Below are 22057 nucleotides of genomic sequence, written 5' to 3'. Positions count from 1 at the left end.
GGTCTCAGTCTGTCGTCATCAGAAGGAGGTAGACCATACATGGTTCCCAGGAACGGACAGGAGACCTTAAGACAAGTGCTATACACTTTTAAGTAAATATTGAAGAACTAAGGCCAGGACTGGGCTGACTTGCACGGACTGTGTCTGTATATGACCATTTGGTGGAGGATGGGCTGGGGAGGGTGAAGATGGGCTGGAGTGACCTTTGACGGAGACTTCAGGCATTGGAACCTAAGAACAGGACAGGGCAGAGCTTTGGATTCTTGCCCAGTACGGTAATAGCTAAGAAGAAGAAAAAAAAAAAAACAAATTTTTAGATTGAATCAGGTTGCACAGACTAGATGGACCATTCGGGTCTTTATCTGCCGTCATCTATTATGTTACTATGTATGTTTCTATAACAATAATGCTCTATGACCTCACAATGCAGGTGTAAAGAGCCTTAGCCTATAGGAAGAGGAGATGCAAATGTTAAGAGCCTTAGCCAATAGGGAGAGGAGGAGATTTGGATGCTGCAGATGGGCAGACTAGATGGACCATTCATGTCTTTATCTGCCGTCATCTACTATGTTACTATGTTAAGAGGGTTTAGGCAGGGAATAGATTTGTACATTAAGATAGAAAGATTCTGCCCTCACTTGCTTAGAAAGGTACATTTGGACTGAAATGCTTACAGTACATGTAGCTCAACTTTTTCTCCTTGGATTTTTCGCGTGTGTGCGCGTGTGTGTGGGCAATCGTGTCGCAAGGGTGAGAGGTGCAGACACCCCTCCTCTGCTCTCATCTCCACCCCCCCCTCCCACGCTTCTTGGTCAACCCCCCTACCCCCCAGTGTGCGTCTCATAGACGAAACCGCGCATGGACAAACCTGCCCAGACGTCAGCGCGCTGCAGTTCAACACTGTTTTAAAGTGCTCCAAGGGGGAAGTGGAGGGGAACCCCCACCCCCCCACACACTTTAGTTAGAAATGTTGGCGCTCCTGTTGCAGGGTGTGTGTGTGGGGGGGAACCCCCATTACCGAGGAAACACCCTTTTTCCCTGTTTTTTAAGGAAAAATTACTGTTTTCTTTGTAATGGGGGTTTCCCCGCACCCTCCACTCCCAACAGGAGCGCCAACATTTGTAAGTAAAGTGGGGGGGGGGGGTTCCTCCCCACACCCTCTTGGAGTGCTTTCAAATAGTGTTGAACTACAGCGTGGTGACGTCTTGGGCGCGATTGTCTGGGCGGGTTTGTCCGCATGCGATTGTCTCTCGCGCTTTTGACTGGACACCCTAGTGTTCACGCGCCCCCCCCCCCCCCGGTACCTCTAGTTGTCCACCACTGCAAGTAACAATGTCAACATGCTCCTTACGCGTCAGCTCGCCCTCTGATGTCAGTTCCTAAGCGCAGCGCCCAGACGTGATGGTCAGCGGGAGAGCAGATGCGGTCGGGGGAAGGGGAGTATGGTAGAAGGGGGGGGGCGCATGCGTGGCGAGCAGAGGAGTTGGAAGAGGCGGAGAGGACGGAACCCAACATGGCGCCCGGGGCGGACCGCCACTCTCGCCCTCCCCCTTACTGTGTGTGTGTGTGTCTCATATATACTTTTGAGATTGTTCCTTTCTGTTGCTCCCATTCTTTTAATGTTGTATTTTTGGCGTCTCCTCTTCAGCCTGACTCCTGTATTCTCTCTGACTTCCTCCCCCGCTCCGTTTCTGCCTTTATCTCTCCAAACAAAAGGTGCATTGAGAGCCACAGCTGACTTGACTTGGCTTGTGGAGGCAGCTGGCAGGAGGAGAGCCCGCACGTGGGGACCTGCTCTTTCCGCAGAGCCCACTGCAGGCTGCCTGTTGGCACTGGCTGCGGTTTTGACACAGCCCCTAGCTGTGCGGATGGGGACGAGAGCTCGCTGCCAGCGGGATCAAAGGCAGTCTGGCTGCTGATGGGAGTCTGACCTGCAGGTGTGCTTTTGGTACTTTTGCTGGAGGGATCGGGGCATCTTGCTCTTGAATGGTTATGGTTTCATCCTCCTTCTGTGCGGAACTGGAGGAAGTCGAGGCGGTGGTGGATGGTGTCTCTATGTGGATGCTGGCATTGTTAATTGACAGTGTATCTGTGTGGAGGCTCATGGGAGAGCGAGAGACGATGGTTTTGTGTATTTCTCAGCGCCTGCAGTCTAAGTCCTTATAATCCCGTTCGTTCACTCAGATCATCCTCCCAAAACTTACTAGCTATACCTTCCCTTAAAACAATAGGAACAAGAAGAGCAGACATGTTTTCTGTTATGGGCCCACAATGGTGGAACTCTCTACCACAACATATTACAAATGGAAGAGATCTTCTTTCTTTTAAAAAATCTTTGAAAACTCACCTTTTTAAAGATGCTTTTAATACTCAATATTAAAATTTTTTTTTAGTTTTTTAATCTTTTACCTACCCCCGTTCCCCTATGTTTTTTCCCGTATTTGTTTTTCTATATATAACAGATGTAATCTTTGCCCTTCTTTCCCTCCCATTTCAAGTCTGTCTTGTCTTAAATTTGATGTTACTGAATTTTAATTTGTATCTCTATATTTTATGCTTTTTTACTTATGTACATCGCTTTGTAAACAGATTCAGCGATAAATCAAATATTAATAAACCTTGAACCTTGAACCTTGAACAGTGAAATGAATCCACAAAAAGAATGTTTTATTAATCTAACTTTTAAAAAAATCAACATTCCTCACTCACCCTATCCCGATCCCATAAGTTTCCATATTCCAGCCCCAACTTCACTCAAGCAAGTGCCTCTTGGAAGCATAATCCCTTCAACCTCATATAGCCAGTTGATGAAAATGTTTAAGAGGCTGCTTCCTTTTTTTTTCTTTTTTAAGTTCAATCACTTTTATTGAAATCTATATTTTTAAATAATAAAGATCTAGCAATTGACCAGTAAACAAACAATGTGGTATATCTGATGGTACATAGTGTCAATCACTACAATTTAAGATAACTTAAGTAGGAAACGTCCTATGACAATAGAAACCAAAAGATTTTAGAAAATTGTTAAGACACAACTATTCGATAGGTTGGTATCTTAATGCATTCTGTTTTAATTTTTAACATGTTCTTTCTTATTTTAATTTGATGTATTTTATCCGTACGGCATGTAACATAGTAACATAGTAGATGACGGCAGATAAAGACCCGAATGGTCCATCCAGTCTGCCCAACCTGATTCAATTAAAATTTTTTTTATTTTTTCTTCTTAGCTATTTCTGGGCAAGAATCTAAAGCTTTACCCTGTACTGTGCTTGGCTTCCTACTGCCGAAATCTCCGTTAAAACTTACTCCAGCCCATCTACACCCTCCCAGCCATTGAAGCCCTCCCCAGCCCAACCCCACCAAACGGCCATACACAGACACAGACCGTGCAAGTCTGCCCAGTAACTGGACTAGTTCAATATTTAATCTTATTTTCTGATTCTAGATCCTATGTGTTCATCCCACGCTTCTTTGAACTCAGTCACAGTTTTACTCTCCACCACCTCTCTCGGGAGCGCATTCCAGGCATCCACCACCCTCTCCGTAAAGTAGAATTTCCTAACATTGCCCCTGAATCTACCACCCCTCAACCTCAAATTATGTCCTCTGGTTTTACCATTTTCCTTTCTCTGGAAAAGATTTTGTTCTACGTTAATACCCTTTAAGTATTTGAACGTCTGAATCATATCTCCCCTGTCCCTCCTTTCCTCTAGGGTATACCTATTCAGGGCTTCCAGTCTCTCCTCATACGTCTTCTGGCGCAAGCCTCCTATCATTTTCGTCGCCCTCCTCTGGACCGCCTCAAGTCTTCTTACGTCTTTCGCCAGATACGGTCTCCAAAACTGAACACAATACTCCAAGTGGGGCCTCACCAATGACCTGTACAGGGGCATCAACACCTTCTTCCTTCTACTGACTACGCCTCTCTTTATACAGCCCAGAATCCTTCTGGCAGCAGCCACTGCCTTGTCACACTGTTTTTTCGCCTTTAGATCTTCGGACACTATCACCCCAAGGTCCCTCTCCCCGTCCGTGCATATCAGCTTCTCTCCTCCCAGCATATACGGTTCCTTCCTATTATTAATCCCCAAATGCATTACTCTGCATTTCTTTGCATTGAATTTTAGTTGCCAGGCATTAGACCATTCTTCTATCTTTTGCAGATCCTTTTTCATATTCTCCACTCCCTCTTCGGTGTCTACTCTGTTACAAATCTTGGTATCATCTGCAAAAAGGCACACTTTTCCTTCTAACCCTTCAGCAATGTCACTCACAAACATATTGAACAGGATTAGCCCCAGCACCGAACCCTGAGGGATGTTTTTAATTTGATGTCATTTTACTTGTATTTGTATGTATTACTTTTTTGCTGTGAACCGCCTAGAACCTTTTCGGTATGGCGATATATAAATAAATAAATTATTATTATTAGTCCCAAAGCTGGATGAGAGTGAAGGAATTGCTTAAAGTCCTTTTCAGTATCACTTTTAATCTCCTGTTATATTTTTTACTGATCTGTCCTCTCAGTAATTTACGCTGAATTGTCGCTCCGTCCTAAACTCCCAGATACTTATATACACTTCCTGTTCTAGTTAATTTGACACCGTCATCAGAGAGATGTTTTCAAGTTTGCTCCATTTTCCTCAAAGGACGTTTTGTAAGGACACCTACATAGGACAAAAGTCATCCTAATGTCACGCCATCAGCCTCTGGATCTTGAACCTCCTAGAATTAGTTAAAGAATTAAGAAGCACAGTGAGTGGGTTAAGTGCTCCAAAACAAGAACGGCCATAGGGGAGATTGGTAAGGCGATTGCAACGTTGCGTATCTCCTCCTCTCGTAATTGACCTTCATGCCCTGCCCAGAAGCTCCTCTGGGAATGCTGCATAAGCCAGCATGATAATGGAGTCATTTCCCCCACCCACTGTGCCCAGGCCCCCCTCGGACAGGATTTTGGCACCTACAGTAGAAGCTGTGTTGGAATGTGGCAGAAAATCATTCTCATGGAGTATACAAATTCCAGTAGGCGGTGGGTATGAGTAAAGCACAGCTGTTGTCTGCGAAAATCCTTTTTCGCTTCTCCCTCATAACGTTCTTATCTTTTGATTTGCGCAGTTCAAAGTTACTGGGGGACTGCAGTTTGATGCTTGTAGAAGATAAGGGCTCGTAATCAAAACTTAAACACGTCTAAAAACTGGTCGCCGTACCTTAAGAAGGACATGGCGATACTCGAGAGGGTCCAGAGGAGAGCAACAAGGATGATAAAGGGCATGGAGAACCTTTCATATGCCGAAAGGTTGGACAAGCTGGGGCTCTTTACCCTGGAAAAGCGGAGACTGAGAGGGGACATGATAGAGGCTTATAAAATCATGAAGGGCATAGAGAAGGTGGAGAGGGACAGATTCTTTAGACTAGTGGGGACAACAAAAACAAGAGGTCATTCCGAAAAACTGAGAGGAGACAGATTCAAAACGAATGCAAGGAAGTTCTTCTTCACTCAAAAAGTGGTGGACACCTGGAAAGCGCTTCCAAGTGAGGTGATAGGACAGAATACAATACTGGGGTTCAAAAAGGGACTGGATGACTTCCTGGAAGCGAAGGGTTACAGGGTATAGATAGAGGGTTACTTTACAGGACAATTAAGCAAATAGGGTATGAACGTTTTAAGTTAGGAGCACTTACAGGTCATGGACCTGAGGGGCCGCCGCGGGAGCGGACTGCCAGACATGATGGACCCCTGGTCTGACCCGGCAGGGGCAATGCTTATGTTCTTATGTTAAGACTTTTTATGCCGCTGTGCACCCAGAGCTGAAAGGGGCGTATCTGGAGGAGTGGTCAGGGCAGTTTATGTGAGGGATGGGGGCTGACCTAGATTTAATTGTCCTGCAGGGATAATCAAATGTTTTACTACACATCCTGGACAAAACTTAAATGTTGTGAGGTAGACGATGTAAAACCAGGTATAAGTGCCATAAAGGTATCCAAAATGACCAGTTAACCACTGCAGAGACAAAGTAAAGACCCCCACACACTCCCCCAGTGTTCACTGACCTCCCTCACACCCCTACAAAGATCAGAATTAAAAAAAATACATACCTGTCTCCAGAACATCAACACCTGGTATAGGAAAGCCTACTAGAGCTGAACACAGGCCTCTTAAGTAGCCTGGGGTGGGCGGGCTAATGAACCATAGAGAGGAAGACCCAGGCCCATAAGCCACTCTAACCACTACATTTATGGTGGAACATTTTTGCCCATCAAAACCCTACTCTACTGCCATATAGGTGCCACTGCAGCCATAAAGACTATTGGGGTTGTAGATAGGTGAATATAGTGGGTTTTGGGGTGCTCACCATAACCTATAAGGGAGTTCTGGTGAGATGTTTATCTGGCACCCTTTTTGTGAAGTTCACAACTGTGCCCTGTAAGGTGCCCCACTGTTCTGTTGCTATGTCTGGGTGGCCAGCCAATTACAAGATTGGCCCCTCCCACGCCCAAATGGTCTTGTTTTGGACGTTTGGGAGTTGGATGAAATTTTGGTCGAAAATGTGGTATAAAGATAGATGTCCTGGCGGCCTGGACGTCCGGATAGACCAATTTCGGGGAAAAAAAAAATTCTAGACGTATTTTTCGAAAATGGACATTTTCCCACTTCCGAATTTGGTTGTCTAGCGCCATACGCCCGAATCGGACTTAGACGCATGCTTTGATTACGCCCCTCCACGTGTTTTTTTCATTATTTTGAGAAGGTTCTGGTTTTTATGCCTATGAGGTTTCCTCCCGATGTTAGAATCTATTTGCATGTTCGAATAGTGCAGCAGGTTGGCTTTTCCTCCTCTTTTAAAATAATTTCCAAACAACTCCTAAGTAATTTTGAACTAATTATGAAATCATAATTCACTATCTTCTGTTTCTTCATTTCTTATTCTACAATCCGCTAATACCCTCAAGTAGATAAAACATCTAAAGTTTTGGGTATTCTTTTAGACCCTTCTCTTACATTTGAAGTCTGGGGAAGCCCCAACATCCAGTAACCCTACTCTTGGACCCTGGCCTGCCCCTCACGAGGGTCCTGCAGGACTCTGCCATCCCTGGGGTCCAATCGGAGCTCCCCACCTGCATTTGCACACCTGTCAGGACCACACCATGGTCCAGCTGGCTTCAAGACCCCAGTCTTCATCCAGCTGCCCCAAAAAACTGTTACTTATCCGTCAGCACAATGAGGACTACAATGTTCTCCGTTAGCGGCCCCTCTCTTTGGAACAGTATCCCAAATTACTTACGTGAAAAAACAACTCTTGCCAATTTTAAGGGGAAGTTAAAGACATTTCTCTTCGTCGATGCTTTTGTAACTTCAACTGTCCTTTTAAGGACGACTTAGATTCAAGAAAGGTTTTTACCTTCAGTTCCCCCTCTCGTTGTTATTCTTTCCCTTGTGTGTTCTCTTTCTCTCTATCAACTGTAGTTCTAACCCTTCTTTCCTTTTGTTCCCGTTTGTCAATGTCTTTAAAAACTGTCATTTCCCCTGGTCTTTTTCTGTTGGTGTTTTTGTACATCGCCTAGAAGGCTTGATTGGGCGGTATAAGAAATTTTGAAGAAACTTGACGTATGGCGGCGAAGCTAGAACTCTACAACTGCTCGGGGACATTCTTAAATTATTCTGAACTGCTGTCATAGTCTCTCTGAACCCCCCTCAGTCTAGAATAATTTAAGAATGTGCCCGGAGCAGTTGTAGAGTTCTAGCTTCGCCACCATACATGACAGATAAGTAACAGTTTTTTTGGTGCAGTGTTTTTTGTTGGAATCGGATAGAACATAGGTTCTACGTCAATAGGTGGCAGAGACGGTGAACACGCTACGATGGTCTCTAATACAACTGGCTCCGTGAAATATCATTAGAGCTTATGTTGTGGGTCTGAGGGTTCACTTAAAAGCACTTTTGAAGTCTTTATTGAATGTTTCCATCGTTATTATATCTTTTTCTTCTTGTTTTATGGTGATTAATGAGAGGGGTTTGTATATCACCTTAGATAATTTAATTTTCCCTTGCATATAGGGCTCCTATTACTCAGATGCACTAGCGTTTTTAGCATACGCAGGAAATTACCGCGCACTACGCTTACATTACATTACGGATTTCTATTCCGCCTATACCTTGCAGTTCAAGGCGGATTACAAAAGATTTGACTGGACATTTTCCAGTGAAGATACAATTTTTTTTTTTTTTTTTAACAGAGGAGAGATAGCTGGATAGATTCCGATGGGAACTTCAGAGTTGGAGGTAAGTTGAAAATGCAGAACTAGTGATTTAAATAAATAGATTACAGTTAGAGTAGGTAAGATTACTATACATTTCAAGGTCTGTTTACTTGGAAGGTGTTTTAGGGGGTTATTTGGGGGAGAATTATCTGGAGGTAGGTGAATTATCTGGAGGTAGGTGAAGAGGGGTTAAGATATTTGGATGAATTTTTTGAAAAGCAGGGTTTTGATTTCTTTTCAGAATGTTTTGAAGTCGTCTGTTGTCGTCAGCAGATTGGAGATGGAATGGTTGAGTTTTGCTGCTTGTGTTGCCAGAAGGTTGTCAAACATTTTCTTGCGTTGTGTGCCTTTGAGTGGGGGGAAGGCAAAAGGGTTCGGGGTTCTTCTGTGTCTTGAGGTGGAGATCTGGTTTAAGCGGTTGTTTAGGTAGGAGGGGGAAGAGCCGTGTAACGCTTTGAATAATAGGCAGTGGAATTTGAATTGTATTCGTGCTTGTATGGGTAGCCAGTGAGAGTCTAAGAAGGCAGTTGTTATGTGATCATATTTTCTAAGTGAGTAGATCAGTCTGAGGGCGGTGTTTTGTATGGTCTGAAGTTGTTTTATCATCATGGCAGGACAAGGAAGATAGAGGGAGTTGCAATAGTCCAGCAGACCTAAGACTAGGGATTGGACAATTAGTCTGAATTGTGCTGGGTTGAAGAATTTTCTGATTTTACGTAGATTTCTCATGGTTAGAAAAGCTTTCTGGGTCGTCTTGTTGATTTGGGACTGCATTGTGCAACATCTGTCTATTGTAACTCCTACGAGTTTTAGTTCGGGTTGTATTGGGTATTTGGTATTTTTGATTTTCAGTTCTGTGATGGTAGGAGTTTTGGCCTTTTCGAGCAAAAGGAATTTTGTTTTTTCTGAGTTTAGTTTCAGTTTGTGATCCATCATCCATTTTTCTACTGTATCTAAGGTTGTTTCCAGCTTTGCTGTGGTGGTGGTCTCCGATGGGTCGAAGGGGAGGAGTATGGTGATGTCGTCTGCGTAGCTGAAGGATGTGACATTTAGGTTATCTAAAGTGGCTCCTAGGGAGGAAATAAAGAGGTTGAAGAGCGTAGGAGAGCGAGGTGATCCTTGTGGAACTCCGCAGGGATTTGCCCAGCTCAATGCTGGCGTTAAGGTCTAGCACATGCTATTCCGCACGTTAAAGCCCTAACGCACCTTAATAAAAGGAGCCCTTAGTGTATTTCCTTAAACAAGTTGTTATACTTGTGGAAAAGTTATAATTAATAAAAATAAAATTTAAAGAAATTTTTAAAAAACTAAAAAAAATTTTTTTTGAGAGGGCATGTGAACCCTTGCTACCTACAAAACAGGTGGCACATGCCAGTCATTTTTTTTTAATGGCTGTGCACTAAGGCCACTTTTTTTTACCTCAGTTTAGTTGAATGTAACTTAAGTCGAAGGGGTCCTTTTAAGCACAGTAGGTGTTTCCCTGTCCCCGGTCATCTTCTGTTGAATCACAACTGAAAGAGGATTGAGTTAAATGCAAATGAATAATGTGAAACATTAACGCTTTGCAGTGAAAGTCTCAAGGGAAAGGGGAAAGCGGGAAGGAGATTCTTGTCTTTGAAAGTCGCTCAAACTATGCATTACATTAGTCCAACGGAAAGGTATCGTTTAATTTTCCAGTTTTGTTTCGATGTATTTAATCTTCGAAATGGACTAACGAGCTAGCGTAGTGCTTTATCCTTGGTACAGAGTGGGCACATTCTGGAGGAACAGAGGAGCAGACTTTGGCACGGAGAGGGCAGAGCGCTGCCAGGGAGTCTGGCACGGAGCAGGCTTAGAGCTGTTAAGCCCAAGATTTTACTTATCTTGTTCCCACTTAGGAATGATCCTGTTTCCCCCCGGGACAGAGGAAGCTGTCAGGGCGCTGACAGGAGGAAGCTGTAAATTCCCTCTGTTTATTAAATCCTTCCTGGCAGAGTCAGCAGGCCCGATGCTCTTCCCTCCCCCTTCTGTACACGCTGCCCCCTCCCCTCCCTCCCACCTGTTTTCCAGAGAGGAGAAAACTGATGCCAGGGAAGGATGCAATATGACATTTTCTGCTCCCAGGAATACCTGTGAGAAGTGCTTTAGGCTCTTGGATTGTTCTACAAGAACATTTTGGATGCCTTTGCGGAAAGTCCAAAAGGGGCATATTTTAATAATGGCTTATACCTGTAATCATATTTACAAAATCCCTTCACGTTATCATTTTTTTATTAGTTCCAGTAATTTTATTGGTTTTATGAACAGTATAATACAGAAATATAAGAGAAGCTTCCGAAAAAACTACGGAAGTAATCAAAAGAGAAGGACACCATCAAGTATATCACATTGCATGAGGGTAGAGATCGGGTAATAGAAAACAAACAAAAATACGATATAGCAAGTATATGTTTAATACATCAGCTATCAATAAAGAACATAGATATAAAAAGGGAGAAGAAACATCAGATGATAAGTGACAAGTGAGTACAATGGCAGGAATAAATATTACTGACAGTAATCATGCTAAATCATACGGAGAGCTATCATATCAGAAAATACAGCAACAGAATGAATGCTCATAGTAGACATATTGAATATTAATAGGAATATGATAAAAAGAGATCAGGTATGATCATAGTTAAAGGTCCAAACCACAAAATTCCATTATTATCGACCAAGTTTTAGAATAGGATAACGATGATTTACAACGGCCCGCTATATGACGTTCGTATTTATTATGGAGACAAACAGAGTTCCACCACTGGTTGAAGTCAAGTTTTGTAAAGTCTTTCCAGTTTTGTAATATTATTTGAAGAGCGAGAAATAACAAAAGGGTTAAAAGGCGGTCATGATACATAGAGAGAGGTGTGGAGAGAGCTAGAGATCCCTGAATCATAATATCAAAAGATAAGGGGTCGTTAAGCGCAAAAAATTTTGGTAATCATCTGCCAAATAGATGTCCAGAAGATCTGCAAATGAGGACATTCATATAACATATGGCGTAAGGATCCTTCAGAGGACTTGCAGGTCCAACATAGATTATCCGAGGGTATTGCGACCAGAACGAAAGAAGTTATTCTGCCGTTGTATCGGGCGATGGTGCGCCCGCATCTGGAGTACTGCGTCCAATTTTGGTCACCATACCTTAAGAAGGATATGGCGTTACTCGAGAGGGTCCAGAGGAGAGCGACACGTCTGATAAAAGGTATGGAAAACCTTTCATACGCTGAGAGATTGGAAAAATTGGGTCTCTTTTCTCTGGAGAAGAGGAGACTTAGAGGGGATTTGATAGAAACTTACAAGATCATAAAGGGCATAGAGAAAGTAGAGAGAGACAGATTCTTCAAACTTTCAAAAAATAAAAGAACAAGAGGGCACTCGGAAAAGATAGAAGGGGACAGATTCAAAGCGAATGCTAGGAAGTTCTTCTTTACCCAACGTGTGGTGGACACCTGGAATGCGCTTCCAGAGGACGTGATAGGGCAGAGGACAGTAATGGGGTTTAAGAAAGGATTAGACAATTACCTACTGGAAAAGGGGATAGAGGGGTATAGATAGAGGATTACTGCACAGGTATTGGACCTGTTGGGCCGCCGCGAGAGCGGACTGCTGGGCACGATGGACCTCTGGTCTGACCCAGCAGAGGCACTGCTTATGTTCTTATGTTCTTATCTCATGACTTTAGCTGTTTTGGTGGGCGTCCAAAAGGGTCGATGGTAAAGGAAAATCGCTGTTTGTCTATGAGAGGCAGAATGAAGGGACTTAAAAATTTTGGTCCATATAGTAGTCCAGACTCCATCAGTGATAGGAGACTTCAACATCTCAGGAGTGCAGGAAAACATATAGATTGAATAAGTTTATACCAATTGGAAGACTGACCCCTGGAGGCTGAAAAAGTGAGAATCTTAGAGTGTAAGTCTGGGTTTTTAATGGATCTTTGGACGCTAAATAATAAAGCCAAGCAAACTTCACTCGTCCTTATCTAAATATCTTCATGAGTTCATTTTTCACAAATATTCAATTCAATTTCAAATTCCGCTGCTCTTAAGACAAAAAGAGAATGCGTATCCACTGGGCATGAAAAAGGATTCAGACAGGAAGCTGTCGTTTGACTTGGCACCATCTTTCACTGCGCTGCATCGGGGAGAAGCTCCTGCGACGAGTCGTGCAATCGATGAACGATCGTTCACATATTTACTACACCAAAATAAAGAGCGTTCTCGCCATCACCGGGGCGCATTTCCCTCTCAATAGGCTCCCAGGACCAGCTCCAACTGCGTGCAGACACCAATGCGCAAAGTTAACACTTCTTCCGAGGAAGGGGTAAATGGGTCTGTGTTTTCTATGCCATGTAGAAGTGCCTTGGTTGATATTTAGCGCATGGTGGTCACAGATATTGAATGGATGGCCTAATTCCGGAACTTATGCAGATCCTGGCTGATTATCAGTTGGGACCCACATAGGGATTCAAGACAAAATCCTGAGTGGAGTAGAACGGGTCCAAGTGGGTCAATTTTTCACTCCGTCAAAAATGACAAAGACTAGGGGACACTCGAAGTTACAGGGGAATACTTTTAAAACCAATAGGAGGATTTTTTTTTTTTTTTTTTACACAGAGAATAGTTAAGCTCTGGAACGCGTTGCCAGAGGATGTGGTAAGAACGGATAGCGTAGCTGGTTTTAAGAAAGGTTTGGACAAGTTCCTGGAGGAAAAGTCCATAGTCTGTTATTGAGAAAGGTATGAGGGAAGCCACTGCTTTCCCTGGATCGGTAGCATGGAATGTTGCTACTCCTTGGGTTTTGGCCAGGTACTAGGGACCTGGATTGGCCACCGTGAGAACGGGCTACTGGGCTTGATGGACCATTGGTCTGACCCAGTAAAGCTTTTCTTATGTTCTTACATGTGCCAAGTATAGGACAATCAGCCATTGTGACATCACTGATGAGGTTGGCTCTGAGGCACTGTGGAATGAGGCATTATGACATCACAATCTCAGCTCTAGAATGTTGCTCTCATTAGGGTTCCGGAATCTTGCTATTCTTTGAGATGCTGGAATGTTGCTACTCCTTGGGTTTTGGCCAGGTAATAGTGACCTGGATTGGCCACCTTGAGAACGGGCTACTGGGCTTGATGGACCATTGGTCTGACCACAAATGCACAGTTTTATACAAGTCCCTTTTCTACATGGAACACATTTTAGGGCAATCTCATAGTGCTGCATGGTTGCAAAAGTCACGGGAATTTTCAGGTTTCAGAGTAACGGTACATGTGTATTTTCCTTTTGGAAAATTGCCGAAGGCCAGTGTCCCCCCTCTGAAATGTGTACTTGCGGGCACTTTTTACTACCAAAACAATGCACCTGGTTTTGGAAAAATGAAACCGACCACGGTGTTTTCCCTCCCAAACCTAACTGCGGCCCGGGAGTTGTGGAACTCTGCGCATTTTTATCCACCTACAATGATGGGCAATGCTCAGGCAGACAGCTAACCCACTTTTTACCTGCAGAAAGCGTGATGGAAATTTCCCTGCCCGCACCCGACATCTTTCAATCTGCTGTGGTAATCACATTCTGGACGAAAGGATGCATGACTTTGTAAAGACATCCATCCCTCTTCTAAGAATCCACGTAATATCTTTCCTTCCCAGGGCAATCAATCCTGTTCTAAGAATATTTAGTTTCCATGCCTCTCTATTCCCAAGTCTGCCCATTTTGAAGAGGATCCCCCCCCCCCCCCCCCCCCGCACGCACACACATCCCACGGCATGGAATGAAAGTTTGGCAGCTTTCCAGCCTATGCCTTTTTCAATCTGGGTTCATTTCCCTGGGATCACAGAGCTCGCTTCAGCTCTTGTCTTCACTCAAGCTGACCTCCAGTACTCTCTTACCCTGAATAAACACCTCTCCCTCCTTCCTCTGCCTCCAACAAATATTTACACTGGAGTCTAAATGACTTCCTTCTTGGAAAGGGGGTGCACGGAGGAATGATTTAACTGTGGTTGGGTTAAAGTCCGCTGTGCTATCACTCTGTCGAGGAGAGCAGGAGAACCAGAAAGTTGAAGTTCATTTTTATTCCCTGCTCCCGATTCGGGGATAGGTGCGCTAAAGTCAGCGATTGTCGTCAAACCCATTCTGACTGCTTTAGCGACGATCGCACTTGCCGACCCGATGCACAAAACAGCTCGCCGCGTGGTTTTCCCCTTGACCGCCCGTTTTCCGGTCCGGCCATGCAAGTTAGCTATTTAATATTAAAACCTCATGCAAATTACCTTGTGAATAAACTACTGCAGATGGCTATTATAATTGTTCAATAAGGCAGTAGGGGGCGGGTGTTATTTTTAACAGGCCAGAAACCGCATGCAACTAGCACCTGGGGAGGGGGGTGGTGCAGGGGAGTGAGACGTTGGATTGACTACCAGATTTTGTGTGCGCCTCTATTCAGGAGGGTAGAGAACCACAGAGGAAGACCAAAAAACACTGAAGGATTCAGAGCACTCTCCATGCTATGTTTTATGCCTGGAATCTGGGATATATCCCAGCACTGTGGGTACAAATAATGGGGTCGATAGGGAGCGATTAACCTTTTGGTGGATCTCCCTATGGTTCGAGCAGCGGTATAGCCAGATCTTCAGATTTGGGGAATCCTAAGCCCAAAGTAGGTAGGCACACAAATTGGCCACACTCCTGGTCTCTGTCTCCCCTCATGGCACTAACTCAAACTTTAAGTAGCTGAGTTGTTGGAGATCCCCAGGCCCGCCAGCTGAAGACGTCCTCCTCCAGCAGCAGCCAGAAACTCCCCAATATCCATGGTTGGCAGCTCTTTCCGTGGACTGATGCTGTGCTGCCCCCCCTTGCAAACCAAGTGGGTCAGCACAGCATTAGCCCATAGGAAGAGCCACTGACCACAAGTGTTGGGGAGTTAATGGCCACTGGAGGAGGACATCTTCAGCTGGCGGGCCTGGGGATCTCCAACAACTCAGCTACTTAAAGTTTGAGTTAGTGCCACTGAAGGGGGTGCTTGGGAATCCCCACCACCAATGTGCTGCAATTTTGGGGAGGCCTGAGTCTGAAGTGGAGGGGAGCAGGCTAGGCTTCCCAGCTTCCCCCCCCCCCCTGGAAGCTACATTATTGCGACAGGAGTGGGTCTTTCCCTGTTGCTGCATCATGGGGAGCGCAGGTGATCCTCTCACACCTTGATTATCGCTGCAGTCACTTCCCTGTGGCTTCTAGTGAAAGCAGCCCTTTGTGGTCTCACTGCCCTCCTCTGGCAGCTGGCAAGTTATCAACATGGACGACTGTCAAGATGGGACCTCTTTTTTTTTTCTCCATCTATACTCATTCCCTCGGTGCTCTGATCTCCTCCCGTGGTTATCAATATCATTTCTATGCTAACGACTCCCAGATCTACCTCTCCACAGCTGAAATCTCTACAGCAATCCAGGCCCAAGTCTCAGCCTGCCTGTTTCCATGTTTATTTAAGATTTGATGGATCGCTTAATCAAACTTCAAAGCGATGTACATACCTAAAATCCATACAACTTTCAGGGGGACAAAACATGCCACATATGTCCACAAACGAGACTTACGCATAGTGAGGGAAGAGGGAAAGAAAATAAGACAAAAAGGGAATGGACAAAAGGGAAGGTGACATTATAAGAAAGAAGGTCACAGGGCAGACCCTAAGGAATGATTCAAGACAAGAGTGTTAGCAGTTGAAGTCATCTTTATAAAGAAAGCATTTCAACTTACTCTTGAATCGGTCTAATATGCGTTCTTCCCTTAAGTGAATAGGGAGAGAATTCCACAGATGTGGAGCCGTTACAGAGAAGATCCCTTCAAAGAATGCAGTAGATTGGCAAGATTTCCCTTGACTAAATCCATGCTGACTTTCTCTCGTTAGTCCACACTTAGTGCTTTCATTTTGTTCTTTATAATAGTCTCAACCATTTTTGTATTGTTGGCGAACATTGATAACCTTGAGAGAGGGAACTGAACGTTAGACCTAAGAATTCTTGTAGGGGGCATAAGGAATTAAGAGTCTATCGATGAAGGCCGGTGCTTTACGAAGAAGGCATTTAAGGGTAATAGATATATTTTATAAGATATTCGGTGAGAAACTGGAAGCCAGTGTGCTTTTTTGAGAAGTGGCGAGACGTGATCGAATTCTTTTGCTTTCATGATAAGTTTTATTGAGACGTTTTGAATAATTTGAAAACGTCTTATTTCTTTTGGGGCGTTGCAGTAATCAACTTTTGAGATCACCAAGGAATGGATTAATATGTTCAAAGATGTAGGTTCTAAGAATTTCGATATGGAGCGTATTTGACATATTTGACTTTGCAGCCTGAATATCCCATCTTTGACTCCTCTCTTTCGATGCACAAACCCAACAGACTGCCAAAACCTGTTGTTTCTTCCTCTACAACAGTGGTTCCCAAACCTGTCCTGGGGGACCCCCAGCCAGTCAGGTTTTCAACATATCCCTAATGAATATGCATGAGAGAGATTTGCATATAATGGAAGTGACAGGTATGCAAATCTCTCTCATGCATATTCATTAGGGATATCGTGAAAACCTGACTGGCTGGGGGTCCCCCAGGACAGGTTTGGGAACCACTGCTCTACAATATCTCCAAAATTTGACCCTCCCTCTCTGAGCGCACTACCAAAACCCTTATCCACATTCTTATTGTTTATTGTTTAATTAGTTTTTTGATTAAACGCTTTATCGATTCTGCAAAGCGTTGTACAAAGCATTAGATAAAATAACATTTCAACAAACATAAATTACAATAAAACATACTTTTAAAAAATCTTTAAGACGAACTATTACACATACTAGGTTATTAAGGACGAACGAACAAAAGACACACTAAGGAAAAAGGGAAGAAATACAATCGCTATAGTAAATGAGAGAAACATTAAGGGTAAGCACGAAAGGGCAGGAATTAATTAAAAAAGGAAGACTAAAATAACTTTAGTTAAAATCAGCTTTTTAAAAAAAAAATGAAAAGGAATGATAAAATTTTAGTTAAAAGCATCTTTAAAAAGGAAACATTTTAAGTTGCTTTTGAATGTTTTTAAAGTATTTTCCGTTTTTAGATACAGTGGGAGAGCGTTCCAAATCGTAGGAGCTGTTACGGAGAAAATAGAGGTTCGACGTGTGCCAATTATTTTTAAGGAAGGAATAACTAGATTAGACTGGGATATAGATCTCAAAGATCTCGGTGGGTCATAAGGAATTAATACTCTATCTATGAAAGCTGGGGAATTAGTCTGCATAGTTTTAAAAGTCAAAAGGGCTATCTTATAAGTTATCCTATGTGAGATTGGTAACCAGTGGGCGTTTTTTAGCAGAGGGGTAACATGGTCATACTTATTTGCTCTGAAAATTATCTTGATGGCCGTATTTTGAATTAGCTGCAGACGTTTCAAATCTTTATGATAAATGCCTTTTAAAAGCCTAGACTACTGCAACTTGCTTCTCATAGGTCTCCCTCATAACCATCTCTCTACCCTTCAGTCCATTCCAAAATTCTGCCACGTGACTTATATTCCACCAGAGTTACTATACTCACATCGCATCACCCCTTTCCTCAAGTCACTTCATTGGCTCCCTGTCCATTTCCGTATACAGTTCAAATTCCTCTTATTGGCATTCAAGTATATTTACACTGCAGCAACTCGGTATCTCTCCTCTCTTAACCCTCCCTACACTCCTCCATATGAACTCCATTCTTCAGGCAAGCCCCTCTTATCTGTACCCTTCTCCTCCACTGCCAAGTCCAGACTGTGTCCCTTCTCTCTTGCTACACCACACGCTTGGAACTAACTGCCCGAGTCATTACGTCAAGAGCCGTCGCTGGCAGTATTCAAATCCAGGCTAAAAGCCCATGTAAGCGATTAAGGGGTTTTCCCTCCCCCGTGAAAATATTATACCCCTGGACAACAGGAGGTGCTAATCAAATGTGGAACTGCAGGCCCCAGCATGCACCGGGCTAAGGAGCTCAGAGTTGAGTCAGAGGGGCGGGACTCGCAAGAGAGAGGTATTTCTACCCAGGCTGGGCTTATTCTAGAGAGGTCCCCGAGGGAGAAAGAGGAACTCTCAAGTTTTACCAAAACACGCCCCCTTGAGATTTAAACGAACTGCAGACGGACAGACAAATCCGTTGTGAAAATAGCAATTTGGACAGTTTGGAGAGAAAAACATCCATCTGCCACTATATGCTATTTTTGTATGTTTCTCTCTTTTGAAAATGAGCCCCATATTAACAGGAGTTTAGACAGCCAATTAGGGAGACACTCAGGTAAGGAAAACTTACACACGACTATAGTAACATAATAGATGACGGCAGATAAAGGCCCGAATGGTCCATCCAGTCTGCCCAACTTGATTCAATTTAAATTTTTACAATTTTTCCGACTGTCCGTGTGTACCGCTGTTGGCATTTGTATATTCGTGACTGCAAAGGAGAGAGTTTGAGTAATGCAGAGTCAGCTGCACTGGGAAGGGAAATGCTGGTGTCTGGCAGCCGAGCTGGTGCTAAATCACATCTTTGTTAACATTTGCCTGTATGGGATGAGGGCCCTGGAGCACGAAACAGAATCTCCTTGTAGCCAGAGCTGAGGACAGGGCTTTTTGGAACTGAAAAAACAGTCAGCTGCCAAACTGTAAAGAAAGGAGACACTCCGCAAACAAAGCACTTAATTACCAGCGCCCGTGACTTCACCGGTGTCTGTGGGAAGGGACAGGGTCTTGGGGAGCCTTTCTGCGCTGTTTAAGAAGTCGGGATGCCGTTAATATTCCTTCTGCACCCTCAGCCCCAGCTTCAGCTGAAGCATAAGCGTGGTGTCCTGTCCGAACGGTGATGCCTGATTTCTGACAGCGCGGGAGTCGATTCGTAGATAACTGAGAAAAATCCACCAGTATGAAAGTCGAAAAGTCCCAGTATTAGGGAATCCTCACCCCACCCTGTGTTTATAGGAATAGATTTTGTATGCAACATCTCCAACGTGTTCGAAACGTGGCAATCGGACATCTAAAAAAACCTCCATGCCTGCCTTTCTGCCAGGCTCTATCGTCAGCTCACTGGCTGTCGATAGCCAAACGTTGTGTCTTCAAGGGCCCGATGCTAGCGTTCAAAACCTTGCCCGACATGCAGGGCCGGATTTAGATGAAAAGAGGCCCTCGGCTATTCCACTTATGAGGCCCTTTCACCTCCCATTTTTAAGTTTGTAAATTACATGAGAGATAATAAAATACATCATTACTGTGATATATATCAATATGTTAAATGAAACATGTTGTTATTGGTACTAACCTTTATAAAAAATGTGACATGGATAATAAATAAAAAAACGTCGAGAACACTTATTTGGACATTTATTCTCAGCACCATATATAGTACTTGTAACAATAACTAATCAAACATAACACACAACATTGCCCCTTCCTATATCCATAGTGCCCCCAGTGCGTCCTTCCTCACCTCCCCTCCCCCCTCCGATGCCCGCTTGCCTCTCATCCCCCTTCCATTGAACACCCCCCATGCCATCCTGCCTGCCTGCCTTCCATTAAACCCCTCACCCCTCCTCCGATGCCAGCCTGCCTGCCTCCCATCCCCTTTCCACTGAAACCCCCCACCCCACCCCTACCCCCTATGCCAGTCTGGGCCGCCCTGTCCTGACGGATCCACGTTTTGCCTCTCTCCCAGCGGGACTGGGCTTTGCCCAGCTGTTTCCGGACTGACGCCTTTCCCTCCCCGATCCTCCTCCCAGGGAGAGAAAAAGAAAGGGAGAAGCGGTTGCGGCCGGAGCCGGTTCCGATCCCAAAGCGTAGAATTTCTCCTTATTTTCGGTTCAGTGTTTTAGTGTTCACTGTTTTTAGAATAGTGTAATTTTAATTTTGCTAACAATTTGAATGTAGGCCCCTCTTGATCTTGAGGCCCTAGGCTGAAGCCCAGTTAGCCTATAGGACAATCCGGCCCTGCCGACATGGCACCAGGCAGCGTGACAACTAAGCTTCCTCCATACATGCTGAACAGGTCCCTCCGCTGCCAGGATGAAATGCACCTCAAAACGCTCCCTGGTCGTGACTTTCAACTGCAAACCGCCAAACGACGTTCCTACTCCCACTTCATACCGAACCACTGGAATCATCTGCCCCCGCAGATCAGATCCCTTGAAGGACTCCTCAGCTGTAGGAAAGCAATAAAAGCAGACCTCTTCACCTAACTCCCCCGCCCATGACCGATAGATTACAAAGAAATGTATATTGGTACAAGATCCTCGGTATGCGTCACATTAGGGTAAAAATTTATATTGATAAATCTGGCACTGTAACTATGTCAAATTTATCCTGTAAATTTCATGTCTGTCTGTCCAAGTTAGATTGTAAGCTCTTCTGAGCAGGGACCATCCATAAATGTCAAAATGTTCAGCGCTGTGTACATTTTTCAGTGCTATATAAGTGATGATAATAATAATAATTTATTATTTATATACCACCAAAGCCAAAGTAGTTCGAGGCGATTTACAATAAAGAAGAGCTGGACATACCAGTTTATATACCGCAGAACCGTGAAGTTCTATGCGGTTTACAATGATTAGAAATGTTACAGATTGAGTGAATAAACAAAGTTACAGATTTAGCGACGGGTGGTTCTTGCGCTCGGTTGTTAAGGACTAAGATTGTATAGGTTGGTCTCCTAAGTATTTCAGGAATAGACGTGTCTTCAGGCGTTTCCTGAATTCTCCATAGGTAGTAGGCACGAGCAATTGTTCCAGGTCTTTACCCCATAACGCTGCTTGATGTGCGAGACTTTTAAATTTACAACCTCTAACCGGTGGAGAAACGAAGTTCGGGTGTGAGCTTCGCTTGTGTCTGTTGGTTGAGAAAGAGAAAAGGTCTGTTATGTATTTAGGGGCTAAGCCATAAAGTACCTTGAAGCAAAAACAACCAAACTTGAATTTCGCACGTGCCTCCATTGGCAGTATTAGTACCAAACTGTACATTAGTATTAAAGCATAGATCCCTAGTATTTGTCGAGTTAGGATATAAACTTGTATAAACCCCCCCCCCTCCACACACACACACACAAAAGCTTGCACTGAAACTATGGCAGTGGGGGGTGGGGCTAGGATGGGACTGGGGCGTAACAAGTCAGGAATGTGTGGAACTGGGCGGTCCTGGGGGGGGGGGGCGGTCTAGGAGCCTGGATTTTACTAAAGTAAAATCCGCTAACCCTAGGAATGGGGAGAGTGGTTGGAGGGGTGGGGGAGGGGGTTAGTTCTATGGATGCGGAACTTGGCAACCATGAATCTCACTCTTAAGCCAGGGTACATTGGATACGATCTCTACGGCTACCTCATACTTGCATTCTGAGAGAGTTTCCATCTGAAATTCATAGGCTGCAAAAGGTCCACTTCGAAGTTCGTTTTCTCAGGCCACTTCCATCCAGTAGAATTGTGAATATTTTGGTGTCTTGATGCCAGGTTTTCATACTTTTCGTTGCATCTCCATTGTCTTGATCTTCTCTCTTCGTGGACAGAATGCTGACTTGGTAGTAGGGATGAGCTTGTCAATAGCAACAATGAATGAAACGTCAGCAAAATACGATCCCATATTGTTAATGAACTAAAACGTTTTGTGCGATGTTTCATTTGCCAAATAATACATAGAAACATGATGGCAGATAAAGGCCAAATGGCCCATCCACAGCGTCCAGTATTTCCTCCTCTCCCTATTGGCTAAGTCTCTTAACATTTGCATCTCC

At 44.1% G+C, this 22057-nt stretch overlaps 1 protein-coding gene across 5 annotated transcripts in view; it reads left to right on the top strand.

The window, feature by feature from the left end:
• Positions 1–22057, top strand: part of EMID1 (EMI domain containing 1) — a 211909-nt gene that overhangs the window by 70244 nt on the left and 119608 nt on the right. The window contains exon 1 of one of the 5 annotated variants that reach the window (XM_033957156.1): positions 9832–9920. The exons of the other annotated variants lie outside the window; for them this stretch is intronic. The gene's annotated coding sequence lies outside the window, so the exon portion shown is untranslated. Of the gene's footprint in view, positions 1–9831; positions 9921–22057 lie in introns of those variants that run through there. 5 annotated transcript variants of the gene reach the window in all.

This window comes from Geotrypetes seraphini, chromosome 8, assembly GCF_902459505.1.
Source record: "Geotrypetes seraphini chromosome 8, aGeoSer1.1, whole genome shotgun sequence".
NCBI lineage: Eukaryota > Metazoa > Chordata > Amphibia > Gymnophiona > Dermophiidae > Geotrypetes > Geotrypetes seraphini.
The sequence above is the reverse complement of the archived record's forward strand: the minus strand, read 5'-3'. Positions and strand labels throughout refer to the sequence as shown.